This window comes from Meriones unguiculatus, chromosome 19 (genome assembly GCF_030254825.1).
Source record: "Meriones unguiculatus strain TT.TT164.6M chromosome 19, Bangor_MerUng_6.1, whole genome shotgun sequence".
Taxonomy (NCBI): Eukaryota; Metazoa; Chordata; class Mammalia; order Rodentia; family Muridae; genus Meriones; species Meriones unguiculatus.
In genome coordinates, this window is record NC_083366.1 from 53,479,457 (window position 1) to 53,485,120 (window position 5,664).

Below are 5,664 nucleotides of genomic sequence, written 5' to 3' on the forward strand. Positions count from 1 at the left end.
TGTGTGGGAGGATCCTAGGAAGACAAACAGGACCCAATCACGGCATGTCTTATGTCCTTAAAAGTAGACTTTGTCCTACTGGCATGGACAGGAGACATGTAATGCAGATGGGGAGTGCCAAGGCAGGAAAGCATTAGGCCGAATCTGGGTCGGGGTACAGCGTGGATTAGATAAAGCAAGGTGAGACCAGGAGGCAGCTCAAATGGGAGCCAGTATTACCTCCATCACTCTTATGCAGTGTGGAAATGCAAAAGATGCATCTAGAAAAGACAGCGTCTTTCTTCTATCAAAGGGCATCCTGAGAAGGTAGAATGAGGATGTGTCTAATTTCAAAATCCAAGGAAGGTGGTGGTGAGGTTCACAACCACAATCTCAGCACTTGAGAGGCTCAGGCAGGACGATTGCAGCACGTTTAAGGCCAGCCTGGGCTACAGTGGGAGTCTATCTCGAAACAAAAACAACAAAACAAACAAAAACAGACTCCCCAAGCAAAAAAACAATCAAAAAATTTAAATATGATGGACATAGTGGTGAATGCCTTTAATCCCAGCACTCAGGAGGCAAAGGCAGCTGCCTCGCCGTGAGTTTGAGGCCAGGCCTACCTATATAGTGAGCTCCAGCCCAGCCAAGGCTACATCATGAGACCCTCAAAAAATAAAAATAAAAGAAATCTAAGCCAGTTTCATTTGGGCTGTTGATAAACAGCCCCAGTTTCTAAGCAAGAATTGGCCTGTCTCTGGCCTTCCACTCCCAGGATGCCACTCTCTTGAGAAGCCTGCTCTGTAGCGTGGGCAGGAGTCTCTCTGGAGATGGAGGAGAAGAGTGGAAGCTCTCATGGGGTACTGAGTGTTCACTTTAGTTTATGAGCTCTCCAGGATGACACATGAGAGGTGCGCAGATAGGCACATGTGTATTCACCTCTGCACGTTTGCACTTGTGTGCTTGCATGAACATTGTATGCCTACATGTAAATGCATGTGCTTGCATTCATGGGCGTGTGTGTGTGTGTGTGTGTGTGTGCATTTGCATTTGTGTGAGTACATGCACACCTATGCCTATACACCCATATGTACACGTGTGCATTTCTGCCTTCGTTCTGGTGTGTGCCAGTGGCTTCTCCAGATCTCTTGCCTCTCCATATCTTATCTGGAGCTAAACACTGTCCTGGCTGATCCTAATCTCTGCTAAGACAGTCTCTTTGGGCTTAGTAAGCCTGGATTTGAAAAACAGCCCAGCTTTACATTTGCCCCAATTCGTGGCGGCGGAGGCCAGACCAGTTACAACAAACCATTTGCCTTTCAGGCAAAGAGCTAATGGCAAAAATGACTATTCAAGTAAAGCCTTGGAGTGCCAGTGTTTTAGTGTTTTTCCATAGTGAATTAACTCAGGAGTGATGATTGCATGTCTTGGCTAATGGGAAAAATGGAAAAAAAAATTGAAATAAGCAAGCAAAGAAAGGTGTCCTCAGTGGAAAGCCACTGAGGCCTGTGCTGTTTTGGGACACCCTCGAGTGTAGCCTCAGATAGGGAGGGAAGGGGGCTGGGTTAGCTCTGCAGTAGTGTGTGTGCTTAGCACTGGTGAGAGCCTGGATTCCATCCTGGGCACCACAGCAAGTAAGTAAACAGAGAAGTAAGCAAAGGAAGGGGAAGAGGCAGCAAGATGAGAGGCACATGGTAGGCTATCTATGTAAGAAGTGCACAGAAAGGAAAGGATTAATTTAAATGAAAATTGGACTCTTTATAAGTTAGACAAGAATGGATTCTGTGTCCTTAAATATATACAGATGTCTGTGACAGACAGCAAATGATATGAAACCCTTGCTCTGAGTATCAGGACCTCTTGAAATGCTCATGAGTTAAAGCCCCCTCCTCCCTCTGCTTTTGTCCCCTCCTTTCCTTCTCCATCTCTTACACAGGCTATTACTAAGAAGTTCAGGATAGTCTGGGCACAGAAACCTGCACAACAGCCCCCTTCTTTCCTTCCTCTCAGGTGCAGGGATTATACAGGCCTGTATAATATTATGCACACAGAGCCTGGAAATTCCATGTTTCTGTAACAAGATTTCCAGTAGTCAAAATTCTGTAGAAACAACCGAAATATCCATCTTCATTGTGGATAAGCATCATTTCTGCATGGTTCCATTTTTAGGAAGTGTCCACAGTGGGTAAATCCGTTGACTTAGAAGGTGGATTAGAATGGCTGCCAAGTGTGGGACAGTCAGGGAGATGGGGAGTTTCCCTTTGGGGTGATGAACTGAATTGAGACAGTGCTGTTGGGATAATGACATATAAATGCTAAGAGCTACTGAATTGTAACTTTAGGGTGAACTTTATGGGTAACTGTGTATTCACAAATTTAAAAATGAATTTCTATGACTACACCGCTCAGTTGGAGCTTATTTACTTTGTTTTTATTTTTCCTAACTGGAAATACTATTACAATCACATGTATAAAATCAAAGTCCTGTTTCTTCCTTTCCCCAGTTACTCCATGCCTATATGCAAAAGTAAGGGATATTATCAGTTTTCTACGCATATTCACAATACTCACAGATTTTTTGGGTATACAAGCAAATAAATGTACATTTGTAAATAGTTTTCACTCCTTTTAAATGTGTAGTAACTTTCACTTGGTTCTGTACATTTTGAATCTCCTTACATGATGTTCGCTCACATCCCAAATAACCAAATAACCGTGTCAGTCAACAATGCACCCATAGACAATGGTGGTCAGAATAAATCACCGTTCAAGACATTCTCCCATTGACCTACTTCCTACACTCACACCCAACACTCCCCCCCCCAACACACCAAAAAGACAGAGTAAGTAAAGATTCACAACCACCAGTCCTCTTGTAGCAAGCAAAGAAGTACGTGGGAGGTCTGGGCCTGACACCAAGTGTTTGGGTCTTTCCAGTATTGGGCTGGCTGGTTTTCCCCAAGGTTTGGAGCTAGATCTAGGAGTTCTTTTAATACAGGAGCTAGTTACTAAGATGCTCTGGTCCGTCCTTTGGACTTCATACATGAAGATCCCTGTGCATATGTAATATTAATGAAATTTGTGTAGTTTTATTAAACAGTAATTGGGTTCCTAGAGCTACCCAAACACCCTCATGATGGGGACAGAAAGAGACCTTGCCTTCTTTTAAAAATAAAACCAGGCCATGAGTTATGATCTGGGCAGCCTTTCTTGGTTTGGGGCCTCAGCTGAGGATAAACAGTTCCAGTATTACAACTGTAGTGCCATGGGAATCAGAAGCCATACAGAAGCCGGGCAGCCATCTTAGCAAACTTGGCAATTTCAAAAACCATACTTTATAACAGGACACACACACACACACACACAAAACAAACAAACAAACAAAATAGATGACCTGGGAATGTAGCTCAGGTGGGAAGTGCTTACTCAGCCCTGGATTCAGTCCCCAGCACCTCATAAAACCAGGAGTGCTGATCCTAACACTTTGGAGGCTGTATAAGAGGGAGTTTGAGGCCAGCCCTATACCACATGAGTCCTGGTCACTAACAACATAAAAAAGGAAATAATAAAGAATAATAAAGGAAAAGGTAAAAAAGTGACTGTGTTGAAACAACAACAACAAAAAAATTTCCTCTCTGTCTTTTGGACAGTGTAGAGCACAGACTTCAGACTTGGGAGAGTATCTGCCTAGCATGTGTGAGGGCCTGGATTCCATCCCAGCTTAGAAAAATTAATCTGTATCCAATAGGCGCCTTTACTTCATACTTAAAATCATCCACAACAGTCAAAAGGCAGGCACAATGCGATGTGCACACTCATTCAAACTTGAGGGATGAACCGGGGCGAATGGAGCATGGGGAGTTAGCGCTCAGCGCTTTAGTTTTAGAAGCTGAAAAGGAGTTGGATGAATGGGTAGGGACTGACCACAACTTTGTAGTTAAAAGTGGTTAAACTGGTCTGTTTTACGCTGTGTTCATTTTGCCGCACTAACACAATTTATTATTATATAAACATAGATGTATTCACGTTGTTTTGTGTATATACATGTTTTGCCTGCCTATGTACATGCCTTGTGCTCGTGGAGGCCGGAGGAGGGGGTTGGAAGTGCGAAGGGAGTTCCAGGTGGTTGTGAGCCACCATGCGAGTGCTGGGAATTGAACCCCGGTCTTCTGCAAGAGCAGTAAGTGCTCTTAACCTCTAAGCCACCTCTCCAGCCCCATTATCACACTTCCCCCCCCTTTCAAACAGGAAGGAAATTCAGACACATGGAGACCTTTGGGGACATCTTGCTAAGTGAAATGCAGCTCAGAGGACCAGCACTGGACAGTTGTGGTTGCTCGCTAGAGAAGTCAGACTCAGAGACAGAAAGCAGAATGTACCAGAAGCAGAGAGAGAGAGACAGAGACACACAGAGAGAGAGAGAGACAGAGAGAGAGAGAGAGAGAGAGAGAGAAGCAACTCCTTTAATGAGTATGAAGTTTCTGGGCTGAATGATGGCTTAGACTTGAAGGTTCTTGATCTCTGAAAAGTGATGGAAGCCTGATAACCCGAGTTTAGTCCCAATACTCAAAACCTAAGTAAAGGCAGGGGAGAGAACTGATTCTACAGAGCGGCCCACCTGACTTTTACATGCATGCTGTGATGAATGCACACACACACACACACACACACACACACACACACACACACACATAATAATAATAAACAAAATGTTAAGAAAAAGATCACACTCTCTTGAAAATAGCTTTAGGTTTTCAAGATGAAAGCGTTGTATCGATAGAAGGTAGCACAACTATACCTAACACTTTTGAACTATACACACAAATGATTAAAATGGTAATATTTATGTATGTAGCAATAAAGAACTTACCTTTGGATACAGTGACACCTGCAGAAGACTGAGGCAGGAGAGTAGAGAGTTTGAGGCCAGCCAGGGTTACATGGCAAGACCGTGTCTCAAAAAACAAACAAGCAAACAAATAAATAAAAAAGAATAAGCAAAAGATAAAGAAAGGCTACAAACTAAGAGAAGAGAAAAGATATTTATTAAATGTTTATATCTCTATTCATTTATCTTGCATGGAAACAGCAGGTTGATGATCAGAGAATATACCAATGATTTTATTGTTGATTTCGAATGCCTCAGTTTCCCTCAGGGCAGCCAAGTGAGATCCAGCTGCATTCTGCAGAACCAGGCCATGACCCTCAGGGCACAGCTGGAGATGCAGGGAGAGACCTTTGGCCTCCTAACAATCCATGCTGGAGGAGAAAGGAAGAGCGATGGGTTTATCATCCTCTGAAATGTAGGCAAAGGGCTCTGGACTCACCGGCCTTAGAGGATACAGGGAATATGGTGCTGGGGAAAACAGCCATTTTCTTTAGAGCTTGTTCACATCTGTCTCTTAAAAAGATCCAGGGATCTTTTTCCCAACAGTTTGCAGCAAGAAAGAATTAATGTATGATGACTTAGCTAAAGCAGCTTGAAAAGTGGATAAAGTCACATAAATAGGTAATTTGTAGAAGACAGTGTTGAAGCATTTGTAGACATTGCCTGACTCTGTACTAACTAGAGAGAATCAAATGAAGATAGTACTGAGTACATACTGAGATGTTTCCCAATTATTAAAAAACAAAAGCAAAATTAAACTAAAATGTGAGGAATCAGTGCATTGTCAGGTTTTAGGA